Here is a 24,347-nt window from a genome sequence, read left to right as displayed (position 1 = left end):
AAACTTCAATAAGACAGTCATATGGTATCCGACCCAATTAAGGTGCACAGGCAAATTCCCCTTTTAGCCTAACAAATAACAAATAACAGGGTCTTCTGTTGTTTTTTTTTTTCCAGACCCTTTGATTGTGGTTTAGTGGCTAAGACTGAGATTAGTGAAGAAAAACATCACTAATCTAAAGATGTTTTTCCCTTGGAGGAAAATGCTATGATGTATCAAAATGTGCTAAGCAATTATTTAAACAAAATACAGCAAAAACTAGACTGAAAATGATCTTTTGGCAATAGGCTTTGCCACTCTTGGCTTCTGTGCTTATTTCCAAAGAAATGAAGGGAAAAGGGGTAGACGTCATACCCCTGCTCTGGCCACCTGATTTGAGTCTTATTTGGATAATGACAGAAACTTCCAAAAGCAGAGATTGATCAGCTTCCCAGCTTTCAAATAATGCCAAACCAGGATACATCTCCAGCCTGTTTTGGCCCCAAGGCCAAAATCACAAAAACAATCATGAAAAATCCCCAGCAGATATAACTTATTTCTCGTGGCATAAATTTTACATTTGGAGTTTGGAAACTGGTTTAATGTGACAAAGGTAGAGATTAAGATCTCTGAGACCCTTTCACTTTTCTTCAACAGCACTTAATCGCTGATTCTCAAGCAGGGGAGATTTTGTCCCAGGAGGCATTTGGCAATGTCTGGGGATGTTTTTGGTTGTTACAGACCTGGAGGGTGGAGGGAAAAAATGCTCCTAGCTTCTAGTAAGAGAGGCCAGAGGTGCTGCTAAACACCCCACAATGCTTAGGACAGACCCCACAACCAAGTATTATCTGGCCCAAAATGCCAATAGTGCCAAACTTAACAAAGGCTGATATAATAGGTACCTTTAGTGAAGTACAGAAGTTATTGTGTCATGTACATACTCACCCCAGAGACCTTGAATGATAACAGCTGTTATTTATTGGGGGTTCCTTGTGCACCAGATACTTCATACACATTATTTTTAATTCTCCTAATTGCTTTGCAAGATCGGCACTTTCTCCATTCCAAACTTGAGGAAACGGAGGCCCAGGAGGGTTAAATATCATGCCCAATTTAATTACTTACTAAGTGATAGAGCTGAGATTTGAATTGGGGTGTGTCTTGAGTCTGACTTCAAAAACCATAATCTTTCCATAGTGCTGCTTTTTTTTTTCAAATTAAAAAGCATTTGCTTTCTGGGAAGGTTTTGCAAAGTCTACCTCCTGTTCTAAAAATCCAAGTTCATTTTAGGGTAGAGTTTATTTTTAAATGAAATATTTTGCTATCTTAAGGGAGAATAGAATATTGAGACCCACAACTGTGTAACAGAAATATAAGGCTTGACCTTTGGCCTTTTCAGTTGCCTCATAAGCATGCAAAAGTTGGATAATAAAAAAGGAAGACAGAAGAATTACCCTTGAACTTGTGGTTTTGGCAAAGAATATTGGCTATACTGTGGACTGCCAAAAGAATGAAGAAATCAGTATTAGAAGAAATACAACCAGAATATTCCTTAGATCCCCGGTGGCACAGTGGTTACAAGCTTGGCTGCCAGCCAAAAGATTGGCAGTTCGAATCCACCCGCAGCTCCTTGGAAACCCTATGGGGAGGTTCTACTCTGTTCTATAGGGTGGCTATGAGTCAGAATCAGCTTGACAACAATGAGAATGGGTTCCTTAGACACGAGGAAGGCAAGACTTTGACTTGCTTACTTTGAACATGTCATTATGAAAGTCCAATCGCTAGAAAAGAACTTCATGTTTGGTAAAGCAGAGGGCCAGTGAAAACAAGGGCAACCCTCAATGATATGGATTGACACAATGGCTGCAATAATGAAGTAAAACATACCAATAATCGTGAAGAATTCCCTTTCTGCCCTCTCATCTCACCTCCAGACAGGAGTCGCCCATCTAGTCTCATGTATCCACTTGAGCCAAGAAGCACACTCCTCACAAGTATCGTTTTATGTCTTATAGTCCAGTCTAATATTTGTCTGAAGAGTTGATTTCAGCAACGGTCCCAGCTTCAGGCTAACAGAGAGTCCGGGAACCATGTCTTCTGGGTCCCTTCAGTCTCAGTCAGACCATCAAGTCTGGTCTTTTTACTAGAATCTGAGTTCTACACCCCACTCCTCTCCCACTCCATCAGGGACACTCCTTTGAGTTCCCTTTCAGGGCCTCATTGGTGGTACCTGGGCACCATCCAGCTCTCCTCGTCCCAGGCTGATGGTGTCTTTGGTTTATGTGGCTGTTCCTGTCTCTTCAGCTCATATTTTCCTTGTGTCTTTGGTGTTCTTCATTCTCCCCTCCTCCAGGTGGGTTAAGACTAATTGATGCATCTTACATGGCTGCTTGCTAGCGTTTAAGACCCCAGACACCACTCACCAAAGCAGATGCAGAACATTTTCTTAATAACCTTTGTTATGCCAATTGACACAGATGTCCCCCAAAACCATGGTCCCTAGACCAATGCCCCTGTTACTCGGTCCCTCAAAGTGTTTGCTTATATTTAGGAAACTTCTCAGCTTTTGGTTTAGTCCAGAGGTGCTGACTTCCCCTGTATTGGTGTTGACTTTCCCTTCACCTAAGATAATTCTTGTCTGCCATCTACCTAGTGAGTACGTATCCCTCTCCCTCCCTCCCCACCCTCGAAACCATCAAAAAATGTTTTCTTCTGTGTTTAAACCTTTTCTTGAGTTCTTATAATAGTGGTCTCATACAATATTTGCCCTTTTATGACTGACTAATTTCACTCAGCATAATGCCTTCCAGATTCATCCGTGTTCTCAGATGTTTTGCAGATTCATCGTTGTTCTTTATCGTTGCGTTGTATTCTGTTGTGTGAATATACCGTAATTTTTTTATCCATTCATCCATTGATGGGCACCTAGGTTGTTTCTATCTTTTTGCTATTGTGAACAGTGTTTCAATGAACATGGGTATGCATATGTCTATTTGTGTGAGGGCTCTTATTTCTCCAGGATATATTCCAAGGAGTGGAATTGCTGGATCGCAAGGCACTTCTATTTCTAGCTTTTTAAGGAAGTGCCAAATGGATTTCCAAAGTGGTTGTACCATTTTACATTGCACCAGCAGTGTATAAATGTTCCAGTCTCTCCATAACCTCTCCAACATTTATTATTTTGTGTTTTTTGGATTAATGCCAGCTTTTTGTTGTTGTTGTTGGGGTGAGATGGTATGTCATTGCAGTTTTGATTTGCATTTCTCTAATGTCTAATGATCATGAGCATTTCCTCATGTATCTGTAAGCCACCTGAATGTCTTCTTTGGTGGAGTGCCTGTTCATAGCCTTTGCCCACTTTTTTTAATTGAGGTATTTGTCTTTTTTTGTTGTTATTGTTGAGGTTTTGCCGTATCTTGTAGATTTAGAGATTAGATGCCGATTGGATTTGTACTATTGAAAATTTTTTGCCCAGTCTATAGGTTGTCTTTTTACTCTTTCGCTGAAGTCTTTTGATGAGCATAAGTGTTTGATTTTTAGGAGCTCCCAGTTACCTAGTTTCTCTTCTGGTGTTTATCCATTGTTAGTAATGTTTTATATTCTGTTTATGCCATGTATTAGGGCTCCTAGCATTGTCCTTATTTTTTCTTCCATGATCATTATCATTTTAGATTTTATATTTAGGTCTTTGATCCATTTTGAGTTAGTTTTTGTGCACGATGTGAGGTATGGGTCTTGTTTCATTTTTTTGTAAATGGATGTTCAGTTGTGCCAACACCATTTATTAAAGAGACTGTCTTTTCCCCAGTTTACAGACTTTGGGCCTTTGTCAAGTATCTGCTGCTCATAGGTGGATGAATTTACTTCTGGATTCTCAATTCTGTTCCATTGGTCTATGTATCTGTTGCTGTACCAGTACCAAGCTGTTTTGACTACAGTGGTGGTATAATAGGCTCTAAAATCAAGCAGTGTAAGGCCTCCCACTTTGTTTTTCTTCTTCAGTAATGCTTTACTTATCTGGGGCCTCTTCCCTTTCCATATGAATTTGGTGATTTGTTTCTCCATCTCATTAAAAAATGCCATTGGAATTTCGATCGGGATTGCATTGTATCTGTAGATCGCTTTGTGCAGAATAGACATTTTCACAATGTTGAGTCTTCCTATCCATGAGCAAGTTATGTTTTTTCACTTACATAGGTCTCTTTTGGTTTCTTGCTTAATGTCTTGTAGTTGTCTTTGTATAGGTCTTTTACGCCTCTGGTTAGGTTTATTCCTAAGTATTTCATCTTCTTGGGGACAATTGTAAATGGTGATTTGGTGATTTCCTCTTCGACATTCTCTTTGTTGGTGTAGAGGAATCCAACTGATATTTGCATGTTTATCTTTCACCCTGATACTTTGATGAAATCTTCTATTAGTTTCAGTAGTTTTCTTGTGGATTCTTTGGTGTTTTCTGTGTATAAGATCATATCATCTGCAAATAGAGATACTTTTACTTCTTCCTTATCAATTTGGGTGACCTTTATTTCTTTTTTCTGGCCTTATTGCTCTGGCTAGGACCTCCAGCACAATGTTGAATGAGAGTGGTGATAAAAGGCATCCTTGTCTGGTTCCCATTCTCAAGGGAGATGCTTTCAGACTCTCTCCATTCAGAATGATGTTGGCTGTTGGGTTTGTATAAATGCCCTTTATTATGTTGAGGAATTTCCCTTCTATTCCTATTTTGCTGAGAGTTTTTATCATGAATCAGTGTTGGAGTTTGTCCAATGCCTTTTCTGCATCAATTGATAAGATCATGTGGTTCCTGTCTTTTGTTTTATATATGTGATGGATTACATTGATTGTTTTTCTAATGTTGAACTATCGCTGCATACCTGGTGTGAATCTCACTTGGTTGCGGTGAATTATCTTTTTGATATGTTGTTGAATTCTATTGGCTAGAATTTTGTTGAGGATTTTTACGTTTAAGTTCATGAGGGATGATAAACCAAAAAAGAAAAAAAAAAAAACCCGTTTCCGTCAAGTCTATTCCAACTCACAGTGACCCTATAGGACAGAGTAGAACTGCCCCATAGAGTTTCCAAGGAGCGCCTGGTAGATTTGAACTGCCAACCTTTTGGTTAGCAGCTGTAGTTCTTAACCACTATGCAACCAGGGTTCCCTCATGAGGGATATAGGTTGGCATGAGGGATATAGGTCTGCAATTTTCTATTTTCGCGGTGTTTTTACTTGGTTTTGGTATTGGGGATATGCTGGCTTCATAGAATGAGTTTGGGAGTATTCCATCCTTTTCTTTGCTCTGAAATACCTTTAGTAGTAGTGGTAACTCCTCTCTGAAAGTTTGGTAGAGTTCTCTAGTGACACTGTTGAGGTCAGGGTTTTTTTTGGGGGGGGTAGTTTTTAATTACCCTTTCAATCTCTTCTTTTGTTATGGGTTTATTTAGTTATTCTACTTCTGTTTGTGTTAGTTTAGGTAGGTAGTGTGTTTCTAGAAATTTGTCCATTTCCTCTAGGTTTTCAAATTTGTTAGAGTACAGTTTTTCATAGTGTTCTGTTATGATTCTTTTAATTTCAGTTGGATCTGTTGTGATATTGCCCGTCTCATTTCTTATTTGGGTTATTTTCTTCGTCTCCTGTTTTTCTTTTGTCAGTTTGGCCAGTGGTTTATCTATTTTGTTGATCTTTTCAAAGAACAAGATTTGGTCTTGTTAACTCTTTCAATTGTTTTTCTATTCTCTATTTCATTTCATTCTGCTCTAATTTTTATTATTTGCTTTCTTCTGGTGCCCAAGGGCTTCTTTTGCTGCTCTGTTTCTTTTTGTTCAAGTTGTAGTGTTAATGTTTTGATTTTGGCCCTTTCTTCTTTTTGGATGTGTGCATTTATTGCTATAAACTGACATCTGAGCACTGCTTTTGCTCTGTCCCAAAGTTTCTTGTAGGATGTGTTTTCATTCTCATTTGATTCTGTGAATTTCTTTATCCTGTCTTTAATTTCTTCTATAGTCCAGTAGTTTTTGAGCAACGTGGTGTTCAGTTTCCATGTGTTTGATTTTTTTTTTTTTTTCTTCCTTTTTCTGTTATTGGTTTCTACTGTTATAGCTTTATGGTCAGAAAAGATGCTTTGTAATATTTTGATGCTTTGGATTCTGTTAAGGCTTGCTTATGGCCTAATATGTGCCTCTTCTGGAGAATGTTCCACGTGCGATAGAAAAGAAAGTATGTTTGGCTGCTGTTGGGTGGAGTGTTCTGTATGTATCTATGAGGTCAAGTTGGTTGATTGTGACTTTTAGATCTTCCATGTCTTTACTGAGTTTCTTTTTGGATGTTCTGTCCTTCACTGAAAACAGTGTGTTAAAGCCTCCCACTATAGTTGTGGAGCTGTGTATCTCTCTTTTCAATGCTGTTAGAGTTTGTTTTATGTATTATGGAGCCCTGTCATTGAGTGCGTAAGTATTTATTATGGTTATGTCCTCCTGGTATATTGACCTTTTAATCATTATATAGTGTCCTTCCTTATCCTTTGTGGTGGATTTTACATTAAATTCTTTTTTTATCAGAAATTAGTATTGCCGCTCCTGCTCTTTTTTGATTGTTGTTTGCTTGATATATTTTTTTCCATCCGTTGAGTTTTAGTTTGTTTGTGTCATTAAGTCTAAGGTGTGTCTCTTGTAGGCAGCATATAGGCAAATCATGTTTTCTTTTTAATCCATTCTACCACTTTATTTATTGGTGTATTTAGTCCATTAACATTCAGCGTAATTATTGATAGGTATGAGTTTACTGCTGTCATTTTGATGTCATTTGTGTGTGTGTGTGTTGCTGACAGTTTCTTTGTTCTACTTAATTTTCTGTGCAGAGTTGTTTTTATGTATTTTATTTTCATCTTTTTCATTGTTGTTGATTTTGTATTTGCTGAGTCTTTATGTTTTTCTTGTTTTTTATTTTGATGTGTAGGATTGTTAGTTTCCTTTGTGGTTACCTTAGTATGTACTGTATGTACTGCTATTTTTCTAAGTTTAAACCAGTTTTTATATCTTTTTATCACCTTGGCTTCCTCTCCATATGAAAATCTATGACTACATTTTTTAGCTCCTCTTTTTTGTTTTAGTGTTGTCATCTTTTACAGATTGACTTCTCTGTTTCCCTATTTTCAGTGTTTAGCTTTGATTTATGTTTGTGACTTCCTTGTCTGTGTTGATATCTGGTTGCTCTGCCCTGTGTTCTAGTCTTGGGTTGTTATATGTTGTTACTAATTTTCTAACTGGAGCCCTCCCTTTACTGTTTCTTGTCATTTTGGTTTGGTTTTTGCAAGTTCCCTAAACTTCTGTTTATCTGGAAATCCCCTAATTTTACCATCGTATTTGAGAGACAGCTTTGCTGGATATGTAATTCTTGGCTGGCAATTTTTTTCATTCAAGGCTTTGTATATGTCATCCCATTGCCTTCTTGCAAGCATGGTTTATGTGGAGCAGTCCAAGCTTAGTCTTATTGACTCTCCCTTGTAGGTGACTTTTCATTTAACCCTAGCCGCTCTTAAAATTCTCTCTTCATCTTTGATTTTGGTAAGTCTTGGTGACTTTCTTTTGGAATCTATCTTGTGTGGGGTTTGATGAACATCTTAGATAGATATCTTCTCATCTTTCATGATGTCAGGAAAGTTTTCTGTAAATAAATCTTCAGCAATTCTCCCTGTATTTTCTATTATCACCCCCGTTCTGGTACTACAGTCACTCATAGATTATTCCTCTTGATAGAGTCTCACATAATTCTTACGGTTTCTTCATTTTTTTTTTAATTCTTTTATCTCGTTTTTCCTGAAATATGTTGGTGTCAAGTGCTTTATCTTCAGTCACACTAATTCTGACTTCCATTGCCTCAATTTTGGTCTTATGACTTTCTATTGAGTTATCTAATTCTGAAATTTTATTGTTAGTCTTCTGGATTTCTGTTTGCTGTTTATCTATAAATTCTTGCAGCCTGTTAAATTTGTCATTATGCTCTTCTCTAATCTTCTTAATTTCCTCTTTTTCTTTGTTTGCGTGCTGTTTGGTTTGTTCTGCATTTTGCCTGATCTCTTGAAGACTTCTGTATATTAATGTTTTGTATTCTACCTCTGATAATGCTAGGAAGTTTTCTTCATCTGAAAGTTTTCTTGATTGTTTGTTTTGGGAGCTTACTGAAGCAATGAAGTTCTGCTTCTTTATGTGATTTGATATCGACTGTTGTCTCTGAGCCATCAATAAGTTATTATATTTATTTATGTTTGCTTACTGTTTTTTTTTTTTTTACTGTGTCCTAGCTTCTTGTTTTGTTTTTATACACCCAAATAGGCTGCTCATGTGAGCTAGTTTGATTTTGGTGCCTTTGCATCTCTAAAGTCCTGTCGCCAAGTGGCTAGATCTGTTACTAGGTATGTGAACCCTGGAGTCCATTTACTTTTCTTGTATAGATTCAGCTCAGGTGTCCAGGTAGTCAGTCACCAAGTGTGTGGTGCATGCTGGCCCCTACAGTCCTAGATGGGCAGGGGTGATTGGTGTAGGCGCAGATGTCTGACTGTAGTAGGAGGTCACATGCTGAACACAGCAGGGTGCTGATAGCTGCCCCAGAGTGTCTGGGAGGAAAGCATGTCCCTGTTCCCTAGAGTGCATAGGTGAGCGGGTTTTGCAGCTGGACTATGGGCACCAAATGCTGTTGGCTGTAAGGATTGGGAGGCACCACTTATTCTTGGACCTGTGTCTTCAGTGGCTAGCTGCTGTGGGTGGAGCCACCAGTCCTCAGGCCCCTGATGTGCTTAATAGGCAGAGCAGTGTCAAATGTCATGAACCTGCCACTCCACCACATAGATGATACAGTTGGAGTTAGGCTTCAGGTATATACCTGTCATACTGTGCTAATAAGGGTCTGCGCTGTTGAAATGGGCCCACACAGGTCTATGTAGGGGTGAAAGGCATTCAAAGTCTGTCGACCCATTATGCCTGTGCCTAGGCAATGGAGCTGTGCTTGCCCTGAGTTCCCGACTTAGGGGAGCCAGCAGATTATTTTTTCCCTGTTTGTTAATTTGTTCTCTCTCCAAGACCAGAAGAGCAGCTCAGAGTGTGTGACAGGTCCTACTTCTGGCCCAGAGGATGCAGCAATCTCTGAAGCTGGCCCAGGACTCAGAGCAGAGCAGAGAAGGTGCCAGTAAATGGGAGGGAGGTTTTTCCCAAAGGGGTGTTTTTGATCCATATGGTAGTTTAGATGCCTGTACTTATCTTTTGCCAGTTGAGCACTGCTTTTCACTGGTTCTGGAGGCTTGAGTAGACTCTCTGCCATTTGGTCTCTTCAGATGTGGAAAACGCATCCCAAGTGCCACTGCTTGCCTCCTTGCTTGCACCAGCCAATCTGGCCTACAGGGTGCTGGTTCCCTCCAGGTCAGGTCTGGCAACTCCTAGCTGTTTCTGAACCATCTCTCCCTGCCCCTGCCACTCAGTCCCATTCCTCAACTTTGCCTTTGATGTTCAGGGCTCTTAGATTGTCATATATAATTGATTCACTTGTTTTTTTGGGTCTTTGTTGTAAGAGGAATCACAGGAAAGGTCTGACTACTCCACCATCTTGCCCCCCCCCCCCATTTATCTTTTGAGTATGTTCTGACCTGAGGGGCTCATCTTCTGGCACTATATCAGAAAATGTTCCCTTGCTATTCATAAGGTTTTCACTGGCTAATTCTTTTCAGAAGTAGACCATTGGGTCCTTCTTCCTAGTTTGTCTTGGTCTTGAAGCTCAGCTGAAACCTGTCTGCCGTGGGTGACCCTGTTGGTATTTGAATACCAGTGGTGCAGCTTCCAGCATCACAGTGACACACAAGCCCCCACAATACAACAGACAGACACGTGGGGCAACAGATGAGGTCACCATGAGTTGGAATCAATTCAACGGCAACTGGTTACAATGTCATTAATAACACATGCAAGTAAAATTTTGCTGAAGATCATCCGAAAGCAACTGAAGCAGTGTATTGACAGGGAACTATGGGAAATTCAAGCCAGATTTAGAGGAGGATGTGGAACCAGGGATATTATGCTGATGTTAGATGGATCATGGCTGAAAACAGAGTATACCAGAAAGATGTTTACCTGTGTTTTATTGAATATGCAAAAGCATTTGATTGTGTGGATCATAACAAATTATGGATAACATTGCAATGAATGGGAATTTTACAACACTTAATTGTGCTTGTAAGGAACCTGTACGTAGATCAAGAGGCAATCATTCAAAGTGAACAAGGGGATACTTTGTGGTTTAAAGTCAGGAAAGGTGTATGTCAGAGTTGTATCCTTTTACCATACTTATTCAATCTATATATTGAGCAAATAATCCAAGTATCTAGACTATATGAAGAAGAATGGGCATGAGGATTGAAGGAACACTCACGAACAACCTGCGTTATGCAGAAGACACAACCTTGCTTGCTGAAAGTGAAGAGGGCTTGAAGCACTTACTGATGAAGATCAAAGACTACAGCTTTCAGTGTGGATTATACCTCAACATAAAGAAAAGAAAAAGCCTCACAACTGGACTGATGAACAACATCATGCTAAACAGAGAAAAGATTGAAGTTGTCAAGGATTTCATTTTACTTGGATCCACAATCAACATCCCTGGAAGCAGGAATCAAGAAATCAAAAGATGCATTGCATTGGGCAAATCTGCTGCAAAAGACCTCTTTAAAGTGTTAAAAAGCAAAAATGTCACCTTAAAGACTAAATTGCGCCTGACTCAAGCCATGTTGTTTTCAGTTGCCTCATATTCATGCAAAAACTGAACGATGAATAAGGAAGACAGAAGAAGAATTGACACCTTTAAATTGTGGTTTTGGTGAAGAATATTGACTGTACCTCGGACTGCCAAAAGAATGAACAAATCTGTCTTGGAAGAAGTACAACCAGAATGTTCCTTAGAAGCAAGGATAGTGAGATTACGTTTCACATACTTTGAACATGTTATCAGGAGGGATATGTCCCTGGAGAAGGACATCATACTTGGTAAAGTAGAGGGTCAGTGAAAAAGAGGGAGACCATCAATGAGATGGATTGACACAGTGGCTGTAAAAATGGGCTCAAAGATAACAAAAATTGTGAAGATGGCACAGGACCAGGCAATGTTTCATCCTGTTGTACATAGAGTCGCTATAGGTGGGAACCAACTCGACAGCATCTAACAACAATACATGTTTTATTTAGGGGACCACTGAAATTGTCCACAGGATCCACGTAAAGAAGCTAGAATGGCGGAATGGCTTGTTGGTGGGTGCCATTGAGTCAGTTCCAACTCATAGTGACCCTATAGGATAGAGTAGAACTTCCTTATAGATTTTCCTAGGCTGTAACCTTTAGGGGAGCAGATTGCCAGGTCTTCTATCCTGTAGAGCTGCTGATGGGTTAGAACCACCAACCTTTCAGTTAGCAGCTGAGAGTTTAACCACCAGAGCTCCATATGGAATGGCTTGTAGCAGGTACTAATACTTTGGAGAAAAAAGCTCTGCCCATTGGCTTTCTCGAATCCTGGTGTATTAGTATTCACTTAGTCCAAGGAATTCATAAGCACTAAAAGAGAAAAATATACTAAGGGAAAAGGGACTTAGTAGTTCCATTAAATCTCCAATAGATAGCTTTCAATTCTTCTGTTGCTATTCTCAACACTCCATAGAGAATGCCTTAGAAAAGTGTATTTCGCAATGTCCAGCCAGATGTATACTAACAGGCAGTTAGTAGTACTCAGTATTTACTACACGTGGATCACTATACAAATTAGTTCAACACTAAGAACAACAAGTAACCTGTTGCTGTGGAGTTGATTCCAACTCATGGACACCTCATCTCTGTCAGAGTAGAACGGCACTCTATATGGTTTTCATTGGCCAATTTTTTGGAAGTAGATCACCAGGCCTTTCTTCTGTTGTGCCTCTGGATGGGCTTGTACCATCAACGTTTCAGTTAGCTTTCAAGTGCATTAACCATTTGACTACCCAGGGACTTCACATTAAGAATAAAAAGAAAAAAAAAAAAAACAGTTACCATAGAGTTGATTCCCACTCCTGGTGGTCCCATGTGTTTCAGAGTAGAACCATTTCATAGGACTTTCAAGGCTGTGACCTTTCAGAAGTAGATCATCAGGTCTTTCTTCCAAGGTACCTCTGGGTGAAACTGCCAACTTTTTGGTTAGTAGTAGACTGCTTAACCATTTGCCCCACCCAGGAACTCCACACTAAGAATACAAGTGACTTTATACGGAGCCACAAGTGTCTTTACAGGTCAGGGTTGATTTACAATAGTCCAAGGTTAAATCCATTGCAAGACCATCATGTGCATACACCAATAGAATGATGATTGCATTAGTGAGGGAATAATACTATCAATTAGAAGGGTTACAAATTACAGAACACAACACAGTCCTTGTCTCAAGAAGCCTACTTTCTAACTGGAGACGTCGCTCACACACGCTAGATAGCAAGTCAGAGAACACTGGGATGTAAAATGCTAAGGAGGCACCATTGAGAGGCGATCATAAAGTTGAGTGGAATTAACCAAATAGGTCTTACTGCAAGAGGTAAAATTTTTAATTATACTGATAAACACATGACTGCTTTTTTGGATATAGTTCAGTTTGGTTTCAAAGAATTTGATTAAGAGACAGTTAAAAATGATGAAGGATATCGTAGGCTGACAAAAAAAGGAAGCATTTGTGCTTGCTGGACAAATTCGTTAGTACACCCTCAGGGCCTACCCAGGAAGAATCTCTAAATAGGAAATGAATTAATATGAAAAGAAATGGCCACCAGAGAAGAAGAGCTTAAGGGGCAGGATAGAGACAATCTGGCTCCAGAATTCTGTTCTTTCCCTGACATACCCGCTGCCCGTCCTCCTGCCAATGGACTTGTTTTGTAGCAGAAAGGTGTTTCCCCAGCAGAAATGAGCAGCAAAGATGCCAAAAAAGGAGTGCAGCTTTAACCATCAATCCTCACTTGCATTCATCTCATAAACCTGCTTATTTTTCTGGTTGACTTGATGGGAAAAGCATTGTTTCTGAAGAACAGCCTGCTGAGAGACCGTGGCCGACTGAACCCACAGAGGGGCTTGCTCTAGGGATCAGCACCTGGCCTGTGTGTTTCAGCTCCAACCAGCTGCAAGTCATACAGCTAGACTGAGCATTTCCGGTCCTTGCACTTCATTTCCATTCGATCAGCATTTGTCCAGTGCCCACGTGGAGGTCCCACTTTGATCTGGTGGCTGTGCTGGGCACAAGGGATGATGAGGTGAATACAATATGTTTGCTCTGTGCGGTTCACAGCAGAATCTATGAGTGCTGGAATGATGGCATTATGGGAGTACAGTGCAGGGCACGCAGCTCAGCTTGGGGGGTTAGGGAAGGTTTTTAGTGGGCTATGAGCTCCGGGTACCCATAAAGGGTACTTTTTAAAAATAAAAACAACTGAGCTTTTGTTTATTTAAAGGAAAATGGGAATAGGAAATGCCTTGTAACCATAAAGAATGAAATTATTGGGGTGGGAAGATTTTGGAAGAAGTAACAAAATCTGTAAATACATAATGTTATGGATTGGATTGTATGCACCCCAAAAGATATGTTGAAGTCTTCACCTCTGGTACTTGTGAATGTAACCTTGTTTTGGAAATGGGGTCTTTGAAGATGCTATTAGTTAACACGGGGTCATATTAGAGTAGGGTCACTTTAATCCAATATGACTAGTATCCTTATAAAAAGGGGAGAAGAGACAAGAGACAAAGGCATACAGCGGGAAGGTCATGTGAAGAGAGAGACAAAGATTGGAGTTATGCGTCTATAAGACAAGGAACACCAAGGATTGCCAGGAACACCAAAGCTAGGGAAGAGGCAAGGAAGAGTCTTTCCTTAGAGCCTTGAGAGAAATCATGGCCCTACTGACATCTTGATTTTGAACGACTAGCTTCCAGAACTGTAAGGCAATGAATTTCTGTTGTTTTAAGCGACCAAGTTTGTGGTGTTTTCTTATGGTAGCCCTAGAAAATTAGTACACATAGTTCAGCTGTGAAAGGAATAAAACCAAAAAAAAAAAAGAAACCAAACCCAGTGCCGTTGAGTTGATTCCGACTCATAGCGACCCTATAGGACAGAGTAGAACTGCCCCATAGAGTTTCCAAGGAGAGCCTGGAGGATTCAAACTGCCGACCCTTTGGTTAGCAGCCACAGCACTTAGTCACTATGCCATCAGGGTTTCCGTGAAAAAAATAAATAATCCACAAATGATTTATTCATACCTGCAGTAAAAACAGCTATAGCTACATTATACTTGGAGTTAGAAGTTTTGAGGGTAACAGATGCCAAGTTACTTCAAGGATGAGGCAAAGGACCTAGAAAACCTACTAGCTAAGTAATACCTCCAGGAAAACATAGTATGGGTATTACGAAAAAAAAAAAAAAAAAAAAACATGTATATGGAAGTACTAGGCTTCATTTTAATTGATGGACATTTCATAGGCTAGAGTGTATTTTTATAAAAAGAATATGCTTTGGAAATCAGGCTTGAAGGCATGAAGGGGAAGAGGAGCACAGAAGGGGACCTCAGCCACTAGAGGGGTTCAGAAGTAAAAGCCAGTGTGGTTTAGCTTCTCAAAGCTGTCCTCAATCCCCTTCTTCCTTTACTTTTTCCTATTCTGGAAGCTGAACAGGCGTAGGACCTGCTTCCCATACTCCTTTGCAGCTGTGGGTGGCTGTTTAATCCATTTTTGGTGAATAAGGTATTAAGTAGATTTGCACGGAGACTTTTGGGAAAGATATTTTGCATTCTGACTAAAAGGACAGGAACTTTCCTTTTCCTTTGATTCCTGCTTGGGGTGCTGAATTGAGGACAAAATCTTGCAACCATGAAGCAATAACCACAAGGACAAAAACCACACCTTGAAGTTGGCTGAGCAGAAAAATGATATGCCTTGGCAGCCTACTAGTTATTGAGCCATCTAATAAATCCTGAAAATGCTTACCTCCAGACTTCAAATTGTAAACAATACAACTGAAAACATGTTTTTCTGTTTATGCCGTGGAAATCAATCTTAATTCACATAGAGGGATTAAGGAAGATGCCAGCTGGTAGAAACAAGATTTTCTTATCTCTACTCATGGGTGAAAGAGTGGCAGTCTGTAAAAATCACAGCTCTGGAAACCCTATGGGGCAGTTCTCCTTTGCCCTACATGGTTACTATGAGTTGGAGTTGATTTGATGGCAATGGTTTTTAATGGGTACCCCCTCTTCACACACACATCCCACCTTTTACCACTTGAGTTAAGGTAGATGGAAGTTATATGAAAAATTATCACATGAAGGATACATAAATATAAGATAATACTGTACAAAAGGAGATAAACAACTAATATTTATTTCCAACTTATGAATTCATAGACATTATTGAAGAAAAGAAGAACTGAGGGGAGAACCAAATGGTAAGATAATTAAACAGATCACCAGAGAAAGTTATAGGATTCGTCTACATTTTCTTACGATACACACATACAGAGGACTATACTATGTATTCTCCATCTATGATATTTTAAGTAATTCAGCCTTGTTTAAGTGCTAGGAGTTGGATTGCCTCATCTTTTGAGATCTACTTGCAGTGAAAGAGTAGGGGCATATGAGCAAGTGGGAATTTGGTTTCCTCTGCCCTATTTTGCCTTATCTTTTTGTCTGAGGTGAGCCCCAGGCATTGGTGGTCTAATGTGTCTCTTCTTCCTTCCTTGTCTGTTCTCCTATGCTATGGCTTTTCTTTCCCATCTACCTTTTACTCAAGAAGTATCTAATGAGCATCCCTGCCTGCATGCCCCTCAGAGGTTTTCTCCTCTCTGCCATCTATCTGCTTTTCCTCTGTGTGTCCTTTCCTACACCCTGCCTGGCGTTCTACGCTTTCTCTCCTTTTCCCTTCTTATTTTGTTATGTCCTTCCTCTCTCTCACTTTTTCACCCTTCTACTCTTCCCTCCTTCTCACCTTTCCTTGTAGGAAAATGATAGTTAACTATAAAACTATACCTTTTGAAGATACTCATTTATTAAGCAGATTACTGAGCAGAAATTAATCTACCATACGAGGTGACAAAATGATGAAATTTTACATCATCTAATTTCCATAAACCAACACTATTTAACCTTCTACTTTGAAATCTTCTTTTACCACAAAAAGGGAGAGACTTTCACTCCTGCTTCATGAGCACCTTCTCTCCCTCTCAGTTTCTTTCCCTTTTCTAGTCTCATTCTCTGGAGAAGCCATTTTGACTTAGAATAGTGATGATAGAATCCACATTAGAATACCAATGACTGGAGCAGCACCTCAGATAAATTAAGTCTGAATCTCAGGGGTAAGCTCAGGCATTGGTATGTTTAAACACACCCTAAGAGATTTTAATGTGTAGCCAAAAAAGATAAGAACCAATATTCCAGAGCATGCATTCTCAACATAGTACTGTCTATTAAAATAGTATACATAAATTTGGGGTGGGGATATAAGGAAACCCCCATTGAGCTGAGAATGGTAAAATTAAGGAGAAAAAAAAAATCTCCTCATGAGGGTATCATCAGGACTTCCCAAAAGGGTAAGAGGGGGCTGAGATGACAATGTGTGGGCGCTGCCCACGTTCAGGGGTGTGCCCAAAGTTAAAATTGTTTCCAAAAACCCCTGCGTTACCACAGATGCACTGAGCTTGGTCACAGTTATATTTAGAAACAAAGCAACATACACATGGAGGTATTCCATAAGACATAATAATGTTAAAAAAGAAAAACTTCCTACCACCCTAGAAAGAAAATAAAGTTTTACACACTAGTCATCTTGTTGAAAAGTATCCAAAAAAACATATGCTTTTTAACTTAGTGGGATCAAGCATGACAATTTCTAGGGTGGGTAATTTCACAAAAAATTTTCCCGGGTAGTTTTAGTGAACCTTTTAGGAAGCTGTTTGGTTCCATTAATGATTCAGGTTTAGAGTCTTGTGTGTGTGTGTGTGTGTGTGTGTGTGAGAGAGAGAGAGAGAGAAAGGCTGAGAGAGAAAGAGAAAGAGATTGATACAAGAAGGGATCAGCACAGTTGGTGGAAGTCATATTAGAACAAAATCTCTGAAAGATGATTTGGCAATACTATTTTTTTAAAAAACTTATAATTTTACATTTCTCTTCCAGAGATTTATGCTAAGGAAATAATTATAAAATGATGGCAAATATAAACTATTTATAATAACAAAATATTAGATATAGTCAGTATGCAATAAAATAAAATAATTAATTACGATATACACCTACAATGGAATATATTATATATTTATCAACAATAATGTTGCAGAAAAAATTTTAGTGATGTAAAAAAGTTAACTATGCATTGCTCGTGAAACAAAAAGTCAGGTTGCATAACGCATGTACCATATGGCCTCATTTGTGTTAAAAATATGTATTTATTATTAGAAAATGAGACTGAATGACTATGACATCAAAATTTTTACAGTAGTTATTTATTAGAATGCAAAATCCTTGAAAAGAGGGAACAAATAGCTGTACTTGGATCATATATTGATTCAAATATATTTTGTTGAGTTTTATTAAGTTATATCATAGTATTCTGAGTGATTTTGATTTTCTTGTCATCTTTATTGTCTAAATTTCTTGCAACTAATAGACATTACTTGAAAATGGGAAAATATCAAATTTTATACTGTAAAAATATATGCATATGGACAAAAACTGAAATAAATATTTCTCTGAAAGAAATATAGAAATGTGAAATTAATTTTTATTTAAGTGGTAGGATAATATTATAATGGATACTTTTTAACTTCAGACTTTGTGACTCCCCTGAATTCATTAAAAAAATAAAATAAAATGAAATTCCTCACTATTCTCTACCATATCCCAAAATCAATTTCAAAGATATTAGAGACTTAAATATAAAAAAAACTTAAAATATTTTTAGATGAAAACATAGGATAATATCTTTATGACATCTGGGAAAGAAAATATTTCTCAGATAAGATTTTTGCTCTGAAGAGACCCATTTATTGAAATTCGACAACGTTAAAATTTAGACTTTCTGAAAATCCAGTCTAGAATTTGGAGATGATATTTGTGACATACATGTCTAACAAAAAACTAGTAATAAGAATCTATATAGACAGCCTACCAATTAACAAGAAAACAACAAACAGAATAATAGAAAAACAATGGGAAAAATGAGCAAAAAACATGCAGGCATGAATCAGCCTAAATAATTAATAAGCATATGAATACATTTCAAACTCCTTAGGAATCAGGGAAATTTATACCAAATTCAGGATGAGATACTATTTGATATCTAACAGACTGGCAAAAGTAAAAAGTCTTACATCAAGTGTTGGTGAGAACATGGAACAATGGGACATCTTAGATACTACAGACAGACGTGTAAAACGTTTCAACCATTTTGAAAAATGTGACATCTTCATTTTTATAACCTTCAACCTGCCAATTTTACTCTTGGATATATACCCAAGGGAAATTTTGACACCTGCGTGCCAGGAGATTTGGACAAGATTGCTCAATTACATCAAGAACTGGATTCAACACAGATGCCGATAAACAGGAGTACAGATAAATAAACGAGACCTATTCACGCCGTTAAATAGTATGCACCAGTGAAAATGAAGAATATTACACTCATCAACAGAGATTATGTTGGGTAAAAAGGGCAACTCACAAAAGAATAATTACATGAAGTTCAAAACCAAGTAACACATTGTTTAGTGATAAACGCATATGTGATAACACAAGGAAGAAAACCAAGGGAATGATAAATTAAGAGGGAAGGGTATATGAGACTTCAAAGGTGTTACTAATGTCTGATTTCTTAAGCTCAGTGGTAGGTATACAGACATCTGTTTTATTATTATTCTTTGGACTTTATATGTGTGTTATAGATACGCTTTTGCTTGTATTAAATATTTACTTACAGTTTTTTAAAGAATAAAAACATTGAAAATGACAGAGAACTTTATTAGAGTCAGCATGAATAGTCTATACATTCCTCTTAGAGATAATCTACCATGAGTTTTTAAGACAGATTGCAGTTTTAAACTTGACTGTGTGTGACATTTCTGAGCCTCAGTTTCCTCATTTATCAAATAGAGATAATACCTAATTCATAAAGTATTAAGATTAAATTGGACATGCCTGGCTACCATTACTGAACATTTTGATTAAAGATTCTTTAGAAGAATTCCAATCAAAAGGGGACCTGGGGGGAAAGTAGAACAGAATTTCAAACCCTCATGGAATCCAGATTTTATGGACCAGTGGAAGGCTGGACGAACCCCAGAAACTATAGTCTTTAAACCTTAAACCAAAAATATTCCCTGAAATCTTCTTAAAACCAAACAAGAGTTTAGCTGAACTAGTAAAAAATGCCTGCCTTGAGCATTGTGCTCTTTTAAGGACAATCTATATGGGATCAATGAGTGGAAATCGACCTGAAGGCAAAGGGTTATATGGAATCAAGTTGACAACAACCGTAGGGAACAGTGAGTTTATATTAATGGGTGAGGTACGACTCAGAAAAGGAGGGTAAAAATGGTTACACGACTTGAAGAATGTAATCAATGTTGCTAAATTGTACATACAGAAACTGTTGAATTGGTGAGTGTTTTGCTGTGTATATTCTCAACAAGTAAAATTATTAAAAAAAGAGATTAAATTAGATAATTTTTTTAAAAAAATCTAGTTTATATAGGCAAATATATAGAAATCAGTGTTTATTAGTAGTTATCGGGGCAGGAGAGAGGGAAGAAGAAAAGGGGAACCGTTGTTCAGGAGGAATTGAGTATATGTTGGGGTGATGGAAAATTTGGCAACAGAGATGGGTGACGGTTGCACAACATGACGAATGTAATCAGTGTCACTGAGACGTACATGTTAAAAAAATTGTTTTGAATTGGCAAATGCTGTGTTATATACATTTTTACAGTAATTAAAAATAAAGTGAAAAAAATCTAGTTTAGGGACTGCCATAAAATAAGCATTCAACATATGTGGCTATTATTATTAAAACATCGTATGAGGGAACAGTTCTTTAAAAACAGAAATAAGAATTATATTCGGTCTTCTGAAATGAACTACATGATTACAAAGATACTGAAATAAAAAATAAAAAAATATTTTATTTATTTTTTTTATTAAATTAGTGCTGCATTCTTTATCATGTTGCTCCCAGTTTAAAAAGTAAGTTTTATCCAAATAACCCGAAATAATTGCTACACATCATCTAAACTTTCTCACATTCCTGTGTCAGCCTATTTTGTATGTGACAGTTACATATGACTTGTACTTTGTCCTTAATGTTAGGCTTGACTATTAGAATTATTACGAGTCCTCGGAAACAGATAATGGTGATGACTGAACAACATAATAAACATATCATGAATGTCACTGAATTAGACATTTAAAAAGTGTTAAAATTACAGAGGTTTTGTTACATATATATTTACCACAATTGAAAGAATAGATAAAGAGAGAGTGACTATGGGTTTTCAGACAACAGGCATTGAAAATCATTCACGCTGATGTTCACTTCTCAACCAAAGGTTAAAGGAGAAGAAATGTGAAGTAACATTTAAAAAGGAGATTCAAGGCGACAGGGTGAACACGTGTGGGAGAGATGCCTTAAGTGACACAAGGACTCAGAGAGACAGAGACCCGGCTCCTCCAGAGGTCAGGGTTTTTACATGGGCACTCCATCTGGATGACATCATCTGATAAAGTTATATCAAAGCTAATTGGTTTTACAACCCTGGAGAGGTGGGTTTAAGGTGGCTTTCACCGACAAAAGTCAAACTACTTAAAAGAAAAAAAAAAAAAAGTTACATGGCTCAGACTTCTGAACCAGAAAGAGAAGACAGAATTTCCTCCAATCAAAAGGAACCAAGAGAAATATCACATTTCCTGGCTGCCCACTCCATTTACCACACCCCTCCCCCAGCTCCCCTTGAGCAACAGAAAAAGCAATCACTAGTGAATTCATGGTCCTGTGAGCCAGACTTTCCTTGCCCCAGTGTGATTCAGCCGTGCAACCCAGGGAGGAGGAGGAGGAGGCAGTCAACGAGCTCGGCAACTTCTGAATGCTCTCTGGCCTGGCTTTCAGTATTAGACATTCGGAGTTTTTGAAAATTAACACTGGAACAAAAGTGACTAGCATACTCCGTGTCCCCTTCACCCGCCCTCAGTCAAAATTTTATGTTAGGTTTCTTTGGGGCCACTTAAAAAAAAAAAAAGAACTCGAAACACTATCTAGACATTGAGAAATCAAATCAATACTAAAGCATGTTGTACCAATTACCACCACCTATGAGGGATTTTACTACACGCTGGAGGAAAAACGTGTTTTACCATAAATGACACTACCGAAGCGGTCATCAGCGCTCTTTCCTCTCTCTTTCCAGCCTATCTAGTTAATCACGCATGACTGCAGCAAAGTGATGTCATAATTTCAGTCTCACAGCCTTATCTACGCCTGGAATGAGAAAACCTGTGTGACTGAGGGGCTGTAGATGTTGATGGCACGGCCCCTTGGGCATACGAATCGCAGCAGGAGTTTTTCCACTGTGGTCTTGCAAGAATATCTGTGACACCCGAACCCACTGAGAAGTGCCCTCCAATAATCCACAGACCAGATGGGAACTCCAGTGCACCTTGCTGACTTTCCTGCCCTACACAGTTCTGAGATAAACTTCTAATAATAAACGCAATTTCCAGTCCCCTGGTCTGCCTTCAGGGTTTTCAAAACCCAAAAGACAACCTAAAACAACATCCACGTCCAGAAGAAACACTGTTCACCTCTTGTGGGGTTGATCACTCTGAGATGCCCCCATTAACTCTTGTTTTGCAATTCTTCTCTAACAGGCTCTGGGTGATGGCCATAGCAGATATGCTTCCAGTGTGTGAGCTTCACAAAAACGGGGAGTGTGCACTCTCCCAGACCACCTGAGTGAAATCAACACTTCACGCCTAAACCTCACAGGGCTCCCTAACCTGAGGAGGGTGAATTGTTGTCCCCAGCTGTAGCCACAACAGTGTGGGGTGGTTTTCTAACCTAGCAGAGGAAGCAGGACTCTCTGTGGCCACTCAAAACCCACTCTAACTCTCTAACACATGATAGAACATTGTGGAAAATGTCCAAAGGATGAAAGAATAAGGATCCCCACATATGGATTGGGGCTGACAGGTATTTGGACAATTGCCCTTCTGATGAGGAGAGTCTGAACCTTGATGACCAAAGCTTTTGGAAAACCTCTGAATTGGATTTAAAAAAAAATTTTTTTTCTTAATATTTCTGAATTGGATTTTGACAATACCTATCCTATTCGTTGAATGTGTTTCATAGAAGCTCAGGGTAAAATACTTGAATATAGACTCTTTTCCAATTACAAAGTCCCTGGATGATTTAAACAGCTAACATATGCACTGCAAACCGAAAGGTTAGTGGTTTGTGTCCACCCCGAGGTCCCTTGAAAGAAAGACCTAACGATCTCCTTCTAAAAATCAGCCACTGAAAACCCTATGGAGATCAGTTTAGTTCTGACACACATGGGGTCGGCATGTGTCAGAATCAACTTGATAGCCACTTTTTTTTCCTAGTTACAAGTGTGGCTTTAAAGAAATGTTCCCATTGTTAAGAAATAAAATTAGCCCCAACTTTTTCTTAACAAAGTTAACATTTGCTTTAAAAAAAAAAAAAAAAGCGGGATTTAACAACCTTTGTACATCTGATTCTCCCACACAGGCTTCCCAGGAACTGGGACAAACGAACAAGTAATGTGTACGATTTAATACTTTATCTAAAAAATATAGACGGCAACCAAGCTTTTTTTATTGTTATTCATAACTTCAACTGCCTTTTACGGAGGACGTATGCTGGTACTATGAGTCGGAATCGACTCGACGGCAGTGGGTTTGTTTTGGTTTTTTTGGTATGCTGGTAACAGAGTGTACTTTTATTTTGTTGAACAACTTGGTGGAGTCTGGGTTTGGGAATGTGGAGGTAGGAGCTGGAGTGGAGCGGAATTACTCTTCCTCAGAGAGGAAAGAAAACTTAAAGGTTCTGGGGATAGTCAGAGGGGTGAGGAGAGTGAATAACCGGGAGGAAGAAGAGCCAGGAAAGTTTGTAATGTCTTAATTGTTTCGCCTTTCCCGTCAACTTTCAATACAGGACCAAAAGTGTAGAGCTAGAAGGGGTAATTTAATCTCGTTTACTTAACAGATAATGAAACAGAGGTCCAGAGAGGCTGGTGGTGGATTAAGGTTATACAGATAATTACTCAGAGGTAAAATGGGAACTAGAAATGAGGGATGCTAATTTGTAGTCCATTGCTTTTCCCAGTATAAAGGAATTGTGTCTCCCATGGAGGGTCTTACAAACCATTCAAAGAGCCCTCGATAGATGGCTTAACATTAAACGACACGGCTTCCAGGTGTTTCTCATTCAGTCCTGAATTAGAACATTTTCATCCCTGAAAGAATGTAAAGCATGTACGATAACTCTTAGTTTGGTTTCCTCTGTGAAATTAATCTGAATTCTACTTCCTTGGAGATGGTATGGATGTGCTTCGGCAATGTCAGTGGAAGCCACAGTAATGCTCAGGCTCCAAAGCCATCTTGAGTTAAATTTTGCTTATATCACCATGTTGAGCATCAGATGGATCCAGGTCTGCTGATAAAAATTTTTATAGACAAATAATGAAGAAACAATGTAGGACTTAGTATACAGGCTATTTTTTCCTCTAATTTATTTGCTAATTAATTAAATAATGTAATATCCCATGAACCCAGCACCCAAAGCAAGAGTTAAAATATTACCGTCCATATATACATCCATATTTACATGTGTATATATATATATATATATAACCCATTGTTGAGTTGGTTCTGACTCATAGTGACCCTGTAGGACAGAGTGGAACTGCCCCATAGGGTTTCCAAGGAGTGGCTGGTGGATTTGAACTCCCGACCTTTTGGATAGCAGCCAATCTTTTAACCACTGCACCTACCAGGGCTCCAGATATATACACGTATAGATACATACACACACTCATATATGTAATATTCTTGGCATATACTTATCAAGAATATCTAATCCCATATGAATATGTGTATGCTAGCTGTTATTATTTCCTTGCTTGTGTGTGTGTGTGTATAAATATGTGTGTATGTGTGTGTGTGGGTACGTTCTCAATATATATTGAGACATGTAAACACACATATGTATTTATACACACACACAAGGAAGGGAATAATAATAGCTAACACACACGCACACATATAGTTGTATACTCAC

Source organism: Loxodonta africana, chromosome 1 (assembly GCF_030014295.1).
Source record: "Loxodonta africana isolate mLoxAfr1 chromosome 1, mLoxAfr1.hap2, whole genome shotgun sequence".
Lineage (NCBI taxonomy): Eukaryota > Metazoa > Chordata > Mammalia > Proboscidea > Elephantidae > Loxodonta > Loxodonta africana.
The sequence above is the reverse complement of the archived record's forward strand: the minus strand, read 5'-3'. Positions refer to the sequence as shown.